The sequence below is a fragment of the Triticum dicoccoides genome, chromosome 7A (assembly GCF_002162155.2).
Source record: "Triticum dicoccoides isolate Atlit2015 ecotype Zavitan chromosome 7A, WEW_v2.0, whole genome shotgun sequence".
Classification (NCBI taxonomy): Eukaryota; Viridiplantae; Streptophyta; class Magnoliopsida; order Poales; family Poaceae; genus Triticum; species Triticum dicoccoides.
The window spans coordinates 621,213,458-621,226,560 of NC_041392.1; the positions used below are offsets into that span (position 1 = coordinate 621,213,458).

General features: G+C 46.0%; 1 pseudogene; it reads right to left on the reverse strand.

Annotated features, from left to right (window-relative positions):
• Positions 1 to 230: 230 nt before the first annotated feature.
• Positions 231 to 13,103, reverse strand: part of LOC119333715 — a 34,457-nt pseudogene continuing 21,584 nt past the window's right edge.

Genomic DNA, 13,103 nt, shown 5'->3' on the forward strand with positions numbered 1-13,103 from the left:
ATAAGTAGCACAATCATAAGCTCACTAAGATAGAATAGAGTGCATATGTCTTACACCATATGAAGGATAAGTCTCAAAGGCGCAAACCAAACCAAAGCAACCGAGGTCCAAACGACAAAGCAAACACCAAACACGACACGACTCGCAAGCACGCAAATCCCTACACTCTCTCCCCCTTTGGCATCGAGACGCCAAAAAGGCAGAGAGGACACCTACACACAAGGGGTGGCTCAGGTAGAGAAATCATCCCAATGCTCCTCGTGCTCCGTGTCAGACTCGGCGGCGGGGACGGGCTCCACGATGTCCTCCTCAAAACTAGTCCACTTGAAGCCTTGCTTCGCCATCCATTCAGCCTCTAGCGTGATGGCATCCTCAGAACCGCTAGAGACGTCCTCTCCAAAGAGCCTCATAACCTTCTTGTCGTGGCAGCGACTCTCCTTGGATTCCACATGAGTCCTGTACTGCCCCTTTGCTTGCATGCAGAAAAGAGTCTTCATCTTCTCCTTCAGCTTCTTGGCCCACGAGGGCTCAGAGGAAGGCTGGGAAGACCTAGCAGCATGGTCCTCAGCAACATCCTCTGCTCGAGCCTCCTCCTCATCAACACCCCTCCTAGCAGCAGACGCCTCAGCACGAGTAGTAGTGTTGGCCCAGTTGGGCTTGACGCGGAGACTGGTGGACTCATGCCGAATCCAGTCTGGAGCAAGGAACTCATCACCAGGGTACAGCTTCTCCCAAGTCGTGGGGATCAACAGAAACAAGTATGGTCCATAGATAGGTACCTTGCGGGTGTACACCGCAAACCGAAGCTCACACCACATGATGTGTGAGACATCAAGTGGCTGAGTCTGAGACGTACGAGCCTCCTCGCACAGGAGCATCATGTCCACCAGATAGGCATGAACATTGTCCTTGTCACCAATGTGAGGGAACAGAGTGTTGCAGAAGATGTGATGCATGATATCCAGAAAAGAGTTCAACACCCAAGTCGACTTGCCACTGGGAAGTACCTTCTCAACATAGAACGGCTGAAGCTTGTTCTTGCTAGCAGACTCAGAATTGGTGTTGGGGCGAACACCAATGGGTGTGTGGAGCCCGTCATCAGGAACGTGGAGCAGATCCATGAACTCCTTCCAGGTAGCAGTCAACTGACAGCCATTGGTCATCCAGGCCATCCTCTGCTCATCCCCGGGGTGAAAGTGAACTGAGGCAAAGAACTGACAGATAAGCTCAGGGTCATAGTCAAGGTGGAAAGAGATCACATGTTCAATACCGAACTGCTCCACCAAATCCAGAGCTTCTCCAAAGTAGTCACGAAACTTGTCCTTCCTCAAGTGATTCATGTCTATCCACTTGACATCCATGTAGGTGTTTTGCTTGTTCTTGATGACATCCAGATAAATGAGAGCCTACTGCTTGGTCCAAAACAACTCATTGCCTCTGAGGATAGCACGAGAATTCACATAAGGGTTGATCTTCTGGCGTTTGATGTACTCGGTGAGGGGAATCTCGTCCATGCCCTTAGCAGGTTCCTTTTGCTTGCTGGCAGTGGTCTTGACATTACGCTTGGGGGCACTGGAGCCCTCTGGTGCTTCATCTTGAGGATTGCGCAGTCGCTTGGAGCCAGTGTCACGACTGGGATTGGAACGGCGAGAGCCACCACCTAAGACACAAGAGAAAGCACACACAAAGAGCGAGAAGAATCAATGCAAAGACCACGGCAAAGCAAGGGAAACAGGTAGAAAGCATACGGGATAAATGCCACGAGGAAGATGGGACAACAACGGTAGTGCCGCCTGGTCGTGCGGTACTAAAATTTTAGTACCGCTCCTAGTCACGGTAGTACCGTGTGAGGATACAGTAGTACCGTGGCTTGAGCGGTAGTAAGACCTTAGTGCCACATAACGTGCGATAGTACTGCACCGAACGGGCGGTAGTACCGCACCAGAAGCACGGTAGTACCGCATCGCGTCAGATCCGAACCTACTTTTGAATCTGAGAAGATGCGCGAAACCACGGCGGAACTACGGTTGATCAAATCTACCACGGGACAATATATCAAGTATAATTTCTACGCAACACTACTCTCCTACAACCTTCTCTTGCAAAGATTTGGCCTAAAATCTCAAGAACACATGCATCTCCCCAAAAACCTAGAGACAAGAGAACCAACTAGAAAGAGAGGGATTTGGGGAAAAACCTTGGTCCATGGCAAGAGGAAGTGGTGGGGAACGATCCCACCGGTCGGAATCCAAGGAGAGCAGCCGGAGACGAAGATCCGGCGAGGGACTCCGGCCCCGTTCTTGAGCGAGAGAGAGACAAAGACGAAGTGGGGAAAACTTACGAATGGGTATGGGGGAGTTAGAACCCCCCTGTTCCCGTCCTTATCCCCCACGTTCCTCTGACAGCGCGGTAGTACCGCGTATCATCGCGGTAGTACCGCTTGGGTGGAAGAACCGCACCGAAGTGGTAGTACCGCTCTCCCAGGCGGTAGTAAAAAATTACCGCCGCACTAGGTGCGGTAGTACCATGCACTCCATGAGCGATAGTACCGTGGCTCACCGCGGTACTACCGTGGGCTCAAGAAGAAGCATTTTCCAAACACAAGAAAAGAGAGGTCTTCGCGAGGAAACTTCACACAAACAAAACACCACAAAACAAACTCAAACACGAAGAGAAGAAGGGAAAACACGACAACAAGAGACGACCACGAGACACTGCCTCTTCAAGGAGAGGGCGGTGGCCGGAGCCACCTATGTTTGAGTCAATTGGTATGGCACCGCGAAGAATTATCCTTGGGACCATGACCAAAACTTGTCTTTGAAGCACAAGTACCATCAAAAATGGCTAATGTGAAAGATTTGATCAATTTATGCATAATGGGGGGAGGGAAAGTTCATTGAGAGAACAACACTCCCCCTATGTCCATGCCTACATCTAAACAAGACAACAAGTTGAGTATGGTGGGGTGTGCAAGGGTTCAAGCAACATTGCTCGAATCAACGATATTTAGCTCATGCCTTAACTCGCGAAATCTTGCTTCATCCAACGGCTTCGTGAAAAATATCTGCAAGGTTATCCCCTCGCCTAATGTGATCCCAGATGAAGTGATACCGAATCTCAATATGCTTCGTCTTGAAGTGTTGCACCGGGTTGAGAGAAATCTTGATGGCACTTTCATTGTCACACCAAAGAGGCACTTTGTCACAAATGACACTGTAATCCTTTAAAGTTTGCCTCATCCATAAGAGTTGTGCACAACAACTACCGGCCGCTACATACTCTGCTTCGGTGGACGAGAGAGACACACAACTTTGCTTTTTGGAAGACCAACTTACCAAAGAGCAACCAAGGAATTGGCACCCTCCGGAAGTGGACTTCCTATCCACTTTGTCTCCCGCCCAATCGGAGTCCGAATACCCTACAAGCTTGAAGTTTGCTCCTCTTGGGTACCATAAGCCAAAGTTTGGGGTATGAGCCAAATATTGAAAGATTCGCTTGACCGCCACATAGTGACTTTCCTTAGGTGCGTCTTGAAACCATGCACAAATTCCCACACTCAACATGATATCCGGTCTAGATGCACAAAGGTAAAGCAAGGATCCAATCATGGAGCGATATACCTTTTGATCCACCGCTTTACCATTGGGATCTATGTCAAGTTGGCACTTGGTGGGCATTGGAGTGAAAGCCGGCTTGACATCACTTAGCTTGAATCTCTTGAGCATGTCTTGAGTGTATTTGGCTTGGTTGATGAAGGTTCCTTCTCTTCTTTGCTTCACTTCGAACCCTAGAAAGAAATTCAACTCTCCCATGGAAGACATCTTGAACTTTGAGGTCATGAGAGCGGCGAATTCCTCATTGAAAGCTTTGTTAGGGGAACCAAAGATAATGTCATCAACATATAGTTGGCATACAAACAACTCCCCTTTGACCTTCTTAGTAAAAAGAGTGGGGTCGATTAGCCCAACTCAAACCCACGATCTTGTAACAACTCGGTAAGGTGGTCATACCACGCACGTGGGGCTTTTTTAAGCCCATAGAGTACCTTATCGAGTTGATACACATGATCGAGAAAGTAGGGATCCTCGAACCCGGGGGGTTGCTTGACATAGACCAACTCATTAATAGGACCATTAAGAAAAGCACTCTTCACATCCATTTGTTGCAACTTAAAGTTGTGATGAGAAGCATAAGCAATCAACAAACGAATGGATTCAAGGCGAGCAGCGGGAGCAAAGGTTTCATCGTAGTCGATACCCTCGACTTGGGAGTAGCCCTGTGCCACCAATATTGCCTTGTTGCGAATGATGGTCCCATGAGCATCTTGCTTGTTCTTAAATATCCACTTGGTTCCAATGACATTGTGGTTCCCCGTTAGCCTTGGCACCAATCTCCACACCTTGTTGTACTCGAAGTTGTTGAGTTCTTCATGCATGTCATTAAGCCAATCCGGATCTTCGAGTGCTTCATATACCTTTTGGGGTTCAACACAAGAGACAAACGCATGATGTTCGCAATAGTTTGCCAATTGTCTACGAGTGCTTACACCCTTTTTAATGCTTCCAAGTACATTCTTCATGAGATGACCCTTGGTGGAGAGCTTGGAAGCAATCTTGGCGGCACGACGCTCCAATTCCTCCTCGGTGGTGAGTTGAGGAGTGGTCACTTGATCATCTTGAGCGACGTCTTGAGCTTGTTCTTGATCTTGAACTTGCTCGGAGGAGAGAACTTGACCTTGGGCATCACTTGGTGTGTCAACACCGTCTTGAGCATGATCTTGCCCTTGGTCTTGTTCATGAGGATGAGGGCCTTCACTTTGTTCTTTGGAAGCGTGTGGGCCTTGGGTTGGTGATGGCTCCACCTGAGTGGAGCATTGTCCTTCTCCTTCGGCCACAAGGGGTTCCTCAATGGGTAGGATAAAACCAACACCCATTCTTCTTATGGCTTGAGGAGGAATTTCATCACCTACATCACAAGTGCCACTTTGCTCCACTTGGGAGCCGTTATTCTCATCAAACTCCACGTTACACGTCTCCTCAATAAGTCCCGTGGATTTATTGAGGACACGGTAAGCATGAGAGTTTCTAGCATAACCAACAAATATGCCCTCATAAGCTCTAGCCTCAAATTTAGACAACCGAACACCTTTCTTGAGAATGAAACACTTACACCCAAACACCCGAAAGTACTTAAGGTTGGGCTTGTTACCGGTGAGTATCTCATATGGAGTCTTGTTCAAGCCCTTGCGGAGGTAGAGCCGATTGGATGCATGACACGCGGTGTTGATGGCTTCAGCCCAAAAGTTGTATGGAGACTTGAACTCCGCCATCATGGTCCTTGCCGCATCCATCAATGTCCGTTTCTTCCTCTCGCAACACCATTTTGTTGAGGGGTGTAAGGTGCGGAATATTGATGATTGATCCCCTCATCACTAAGAAACTCATCCAAGGTGTAGTTCTTGAACTTGGTGCCGTTGTCACTTCTTATTGTCAAGATCTTTGCATTGTGTTGACGTTGTGCTTCATTTGCAAAGTCAATGATGGTTTGTTGGCTCTCGCTCTTCCTCTTGAAGAAATACACCCAAGTATATCTTGAGTAGTCATCCACAATCACCAAGCAATACTTCCTACCCCCAATACTATCAAAGGATGGAGGCCCAAAGAGATCCAAGTGAAGGAGCTCCAAAGGCCTCTTTGAGTAAATGATAGTCGTGGGAGGGTGAGCCTTCTCATGAAGCTTTCCTTCGATACAAGCCCTGCAAGCACGATCTTTAGCAAAACTAACATTCGTTAGTCCATGGACATGGTCCCCCTTGAGAAGACTTTGCAAAGATCTCATATTGACATGGGCTAAACGCCGATGCCAAAGCCATCCCACATCAACTTTAGCCATTAGGCATGTCGCGGTCTTAGTGGGTCGCTCCGAAAAGTTAATCATATATAGACCGTTCTCGACATGCCCAACAAAGGCTACTTTAAGAGTCTTTCTCCACAAGAGGGCCACGGTATCAATATCAAAGAAAGTGGCAAAGCCCATGATTGCAAGTTGACGAACGGAAAGTAAATTGTATGCAAGGGACTCAACAAGCATGACCTTCTTGATCGTGAGATCATGAGAGATGACAACCTTGCCAAGTCCCAATACCTTAGAAGATGAGGCATCACCCCACTCGACATTGGTGGGCATAGATGGAATCTTGTGCATGTCCACCACCAAGTCCTTGCTTCCGGTCATATGATTTGTAGCTCCACTATCGAGCAACCATGATCCCCCACCGGAAGCAAACAACTACAAGAGATCAATTCTTGGTTTTAGGTACCCATTTTATAATGGGTCCTTTGATGTTAGTAACAAGGGTCTTGGGAACCCAAATAGACCATTCAATGTACTCATGAGGAGAACCAACAAATTTGGCATAGACATGCCCATCACTAGCACGACATAACACATAAGAAGGATTAAAGTCGCCGGCTTCGTTGGGAGGGGTGGCATTGCCCTTTTTGACACCGCCACCCTTCGCATTGTTCTTCTTCTCCTTGGAAGCACTCTCTCCCTCCTTCACAAACGTTTGCTTGAGAGGAGGAGGTCGTTTGGTCTTGTTATCCTTCTTATTGTTCTTGGGGTTGGGTGCGAACCCAATCCCCTCCTTGGCCACAACTCCCTTTTGATTTCTCAAAAGGTCGTTTAGGTTCTTCTCACCTTGTATGCATGACACAAGGCCTTTCTCAAGTTGCTCCTTCAACTTAACATTCTCCTCAATAAGATGCACATGCTCACAACAAGGGTTAGTAGCATTTGCATTATCCATTAACACCATACGAGGAAAAGTGGCTTTCTCCTTTGTTAGCTTCACTTGGAGTTGATCATGAGACTCCTTGAGGGTAGCATGAACACCCTTCAAGACTTTGTGAGCCTTGTCGAGAATGTCAAACTCCTATTTGAGTCAAGCAAGATCAACCCCAAGCTTTGCCTTCTCGGAGTTTAGCACACGAGAAACAACAAGCGCATGATCAAGATCTTTCTTTAATTTAGCATGATCATCGTTGTGAGACTCCTCAAGAGCCAAACGAAGACCACGCTCTTCCTCAAGAGCATTGGAAAGATCCGAAATCTCATCGGCATAGTCACGACTATGCCCCTCCATCTTAGAGATGGTATCTTCTTGAGCCTCGATCATGTCATTGGCTTCACCAAGTTGTTCCAAGAGAGCAACAAAGTGATTCTTGGATTTACCCTTGAGTTTACCCATAAAGGCCTCAAACTCATTCACCTCCACATTAGTTCCCTCATGTTTATCAATGCTATCTGTCGAAGAAGGATGATTAATGATGGTAGTTTTGATGTTGGGGGGTTACCTTGTTGGTGGCTTTAGCCATGAGGCACTTGGCGGTGATGCTCTCATTGGGTGAGTCGAAGAGAGACACCCGTGGAGTCGTTGCAATGGCAACGGAGGCCATGGCAACCGATTCACCATATTCATCATCGTCATCATCCTCATTGTACTCTTCTTGTACCACCAATGCCTTAGGAGGGGTCTTCTTGGTGAAATTGCTCTTGTTGGGGAACGACTTGGCCTTGTCCTTTCGGATGAGCTTGCCACCATTGTCTTCCCTCTTCTCACAAGGGCACTCCACAACAAAGTGGCTTACATTGCCACAATTGAAACAAGTCCTCAATCGTTGCTTGCCCTTTGTGCCACTTGAATTGTTCTTGTTGAAGTTGGGCCTTGAGTTCTTCTTGCTCCAAAATTGCCTTGAAGCAAGGGCCATGTGTTCATGATAGGCATACTTCGTATGTTCGAGGTTGCTCTCCTCTTCTTCCTCTTCGTCCTCTTCCTCCATACTAACCTTGGCCTTTAGAGCAAGGTTGGGTTTCTTTACTCTTTGAGAGCGAAGTATCGCATTGTCGGCGGTCTTGTCCAAGATGCTCATAGCAACGAACTCATCCAACACATCACTTGAGGACAAGGTGTGGAAGTCCGGCCTTTGACGAATTACGGAGGGCATGGCTTTGTGGTAGGGCATCATTGCCTTGAGGAATTTGCGCTTGATCCAATTGTCATCCGTGTCCTTGCTTCCATGATCTCGGAGCGATACCGCGAGTTTGGTTACCCTCCGATAGAGCTCACGAGATTCTTCATCTTCTTTCATTGCAAACTCATCGGCTTCATCTTGCACCACTTCATAGTTGGAGCGTTGAATGCTTGCGCTTCCCCGATAGAGGGAAACCACTTGGCGCCAAGCATCTTTGGCCAAGGAGTAAGGCCGGAGATGACGAAGGTCTTCGGGTGGGATAGCTTCTTGAATGATGAAGAGAGCATTCTCATTGAATTGATTATCCACGGCTTCTCTAGGAGTGAAGTTGCTTCGGTCATGCGGATAGAAACCTTCTTCAATGATTCTCCAAAGGTTAGAGTTCACATGATTTAAATGATGCTTAAAATGATAGAACCAAGAGTCAAATTCAACATTCTTCTCAATCTTAGGGGCCGGCCCGACATGATTCAAATGAGTGGAAGGGAGAGGTCCACCATATACAAGTGGAGGTTCCACATGGGCAAAGATGGTGCCACTCTTACCACTAGTAAGAAGGGCTTTCTTGCTAGTAGCTTCCCCCTTGTCGGAGGTAGCATCTGTCACCTTGTTGGCGGGATCACTCACTTTCAACGGTGTGGTGGAAAGTTTAAGCTCTTCTAAGAAATCTTTAACATGCTTTTGACCTCGGTCGTGATGGAGGTTTTCAATGTGTCCAACGCCACATTGAACTCCTCACGAGAGACCACGGTTCCCCCATCTCCCGTAGAAGATATCAGATTTGCACCAGAGTGCTCCTCCTCACCTTCTACGACTTCAACCATACTCTTTGAACGGTAAAGTCCTTAATAAAGAGACGAGGCTCTGATACCAATTGAAAGGATCAATATAGTTGACTAGAGGGGGGTGAATAGGCAACAAATAATTTTTAGCTTTTCTTTAACAATTTCAACTTTGCATCAAAGTAGGTTGTCTAGATATGCAACTAAGTGAGCAACCTATATGACGTAACAAAGATAAGTACACAAGCAAGCAATAGATATATCACAAATAAGCTTGCACAAGTAAAGGCATGAGATAACCAAGAGTGGAGCCGGTGGAGACGAGGATGTGTTACCGAAGTTCCTTCCCTTTGAGGGGAAGTACGTCTCCGTTGGAGCGGTGTGGAGGCACAATTATCCCCAACAAGCCACTAGGGCCACCGTATTCTCCTCACGCCCTCACACAATGCGAGATGCTGTGATTCCACTATTGGTGCCCTTGGAGGCGGTGATCGAACCTTTACAAACAAGGTTGGGGCAAACTCCACAACTCAATTGGAGGCTCCCAACGACACCACAAAGCTTCACCACAATGGACTATGGCTCCACGGTGACCTCAACCGTCTAGGGTGCTCAAACACCCAAGAGTAACAAGATCCGCAAGGGATTAGTGGGGGGAATCAAATTTCTCTTGGTGGAAGTGCAGATCGGGGCCTTCTCAACCACTACCGAGCAAATCAACAAGTTTGATTGGCTAGGGAGTGAGATCGGGCAAAAATGGAGCTTGGAGAAACAATGGAGCTTAGGGTTGGAAGAGATGGTCAACTAGAGGAAGAAGACACCCCTTTTATAGCTGAGGACAAAAATCCAACCATTATCCACCTACCAGCCCGCGACCAGCGGTACTACCGCCCCAGACCAGCGGTACTACCGCAAGGCCATGCGGTACTTCCGCTCCTGACAAGCGGTACTACCGCAAGGCCATGCGGTACTACCGTGAGGAACCGCGGTACTACCGCAGCAGCAGCAGTAGCTAGGGCACACCTGTAGCACAAGGGCTGAGGACGGTACTGCCGCAGGCGCGGTACTACCGCTCCCCCTTGCGGTACTACCGCAAGGCAGGAAACCCCTAGCCTGGGAAGAGCATGGATAAAAATACATCTGTGCCTACTTCCGCTGGAAAACGGACGAAGCAAAAATCCGGCACAGTACTACCGCAGAGGAGCGGTACTACCGCCTTGCAGCTAAGCCAGGCCGCGCACGGTACTACCGTGCAAGGGATGCGGTACTACCGCGGTGGCGCGGATGTAAAAAATTACATGCGCCCCTACTCTCGCAATGGAGCGGTACTTGGCCTGGGGGCCACGGTACTACAGCTCCAGAGGAGCGGTACCACCATGGGCACCTGCGGTACTACTGCACCGTAGTACGGTACTACCGCGGGTGCCTGCGGTACTACCGCTCTCCAGGGAGCAGTACTACCGCAAGCCCATCAACAGCAGCCAGGACAAGGCAAAGAGGATAAATGGAGGATGCTCCAAAGTGCAGAGGAAAGGAGGGGACAAGGAAGAAAACGTGAACATGATGATTCCACCCGAACCTTTCCGACGCAGACCCCCTCTTAATAGTATGGCTTTCCTATGACTCAAATCCACCAAAAAGAAACAAAGAAAAACGACGTCTTCAATAGTCTTCGAGGGACACCAAACCGTCTTGTGCCTAGCAATGAAACGCCTGGGAAACTCAAGACACACGATTAGTCCGCAAAAGCATTGTCATCAATCACCAAAACACCTTAGGGATAAATATGCCCTTACAGCATGTTCACTAATAAGTTTAAGTTCACCTTTGACATTAGCCATATAATCACCCAAGTGTTCAAGCATATTTGAATTGTATTTCAATTGTCTACCAAAATAAGCATTAAAATCTTCTTGCTTAGCCATAAATTTATCAAACTCATCTAAGCATGGGCTAGCAAATTTAGTAAATGGGATTTCAGCTTTATCATATCGATAGAGAGAATTTACCTTTACTACCTGTGTCGGGTTATCAAGAGCATGAGTTTCTTAAATAGTTAATGGATTAAGATCATATGTTTCTTCAACGGGCGGTAAATTAAGACCATGTATTTCTTTAATAGGAGGTAAATTCTTAACATCTTCAGCTTTAATACCCTTTTCTTTCATAGATTTCTTTGCCTCTTGCATATCTTCGGGACTGAGAAATAGAACACTCCTCTTCTTCGGAGTTGGTTTAGGAAGAGGCTCAGGAAGTTTCCAATTATTTTCATTTGTCAACATATTATTCAATAGAATTTCAGCTTCATCCGGTGTTCTTTCCCTGAAAACAGAACCAGCACAACTATCCAGGTAATCTCTAGAAGCATCGGTTAGTCCATTATAAAAGATATCAAGTATTTCATTTTTCTTAAGAGGATGGTCAGGCAAAGCATTAAGTAACTTGAGAAGCCTCCCCCAAGCTTGTGGGCCGGGAGACTCTCTTCTTCAATTTGCACAAAATTATATATACCCCTTAAAGCAGCTTGTTTCTTATGAGCAGGGAAATATTTAGCAGAGAAGCAATAAATCATATCCTGAGGACTCACAATCAGGATCAAGAGAATTAAACCATATCTTAGCATCACCCTTTAATGAGAACGGAAATATTTTAAGGATATAAAAGTAGCGAGTTCTCTTGTCATTAGTGAACAGGGTGGCTATATCATTTAATTTAGTCAGATGTGCCACAACAGTTTCAGATTCCATAGCCATGAAAATGATCAGATTCAACCAAAGTAATTATATCTGGATCAACAAAGAATTCATAATCCTTATCAGTAACACAGATAGGTGAAGTAGCAAAAGCAGGGTCAGGTTTCATCCTAGCATTTAGAGATTGCTTATTCCATTTAGCTAATAACCTCTTAAGTTCGTATCTATCTTTGCAAGCTAAAATAGCTAGAGCAACTTCTTTTTCAAAAACATAACCCTCAGGAATAACAGGTGAGTCTTCATCATCACTTTCATCAATATTATCAGATTCAATATTTTCATTCTCTCTAACCCTAGCAAGTTGTTCATCAAGAAATTCACCAAGTGGCACAGTAGTATCAAGCATAGAAGTAGTTTCATCATAAGTATCATGCATAGCAGAAGTGGCATCATCAATAACATACGACATATCAAAAAAAATAACAAAAGCAGGTTTAGGTGTCGCAAGCTTACTCAAAACAGAAGGTGAATCAAGTGCAGAGCTAGATGGCAGTTCCTTACCTCCCCCTCGTAGTTGAGGGATAAATCTTGGTTTTTGGATCTCTCAAGTTCTTCATAATGATAAGCAGATATAAATCCCAAGTGACTCAAAGAATAGAGCTATTCTCCCCGGCAACGGCGCCAGAAAATAGTCTTGATAACCCACAAGTATAGGGGATCGCAAGAGTTTTTGAGGGTAGAGTATTCAACCCAAATTTATTGATTCGACACAAGGGGAGCCAAAGAATATTCTCAAGTATTAGCAGTTGAGTTGTCAATTCAACCACACCTAGAAACTTAATATCTGCAGCAAAGTATTTAGTAGGAAAGTAATATGATAGTAGTGGTAACGGTAGCAAAAGGTAATGATAGCAATAGTAATGTTTTTGGTATTTTGTAGTGATGATAGCAATAGCAACGGAAAAGTAAATAAGCGAAGAACAATATATGGAAATCTCGTAGGCAATGGATCAGTGATGGAGAATTATGCCGGATGCGGTTCATCATGTAACAGTCATAACCTGGGGTGACACAGAACTAGCTCCAATTCATCAATGTAATGTAGGCATGTATTCCAAATATAGTCATACGTGCTTATGGAAAAGAACTTGCATGACATCTTTTGTCCTACCCTCCCGTGGCAGCGGGGTCCTAATGGAAACTAAGGGATATTAAGGCCTCCTTTTAATAGAGTACCGGAACAAAGCATTAGCACATAGTGAATACATGAACTCCTCAAACTACGGTCATCACCGGTAAGTATCCCAATTATTGTAACTTCGGGGTTAACGAATCATAACACATCATAGGTGACTATAGACTTGCAAGATAGGATCAAGAACTCTCATATATTAATGAAAACATAATAGGTTCAGATCTGAAATCATGGCACTCGGGCCCTAGTGACAAGCATTAATCATAGCAAAGTCATAGCAACATCAATCTCAGAACATAATGGATACCAGGGATCAAACCCTAACAAAACTAACTCGATTACATGATAAATCTCATCCAACCCATCACCGTCCAGCAAGCTTACGAAGGAATTACTCATG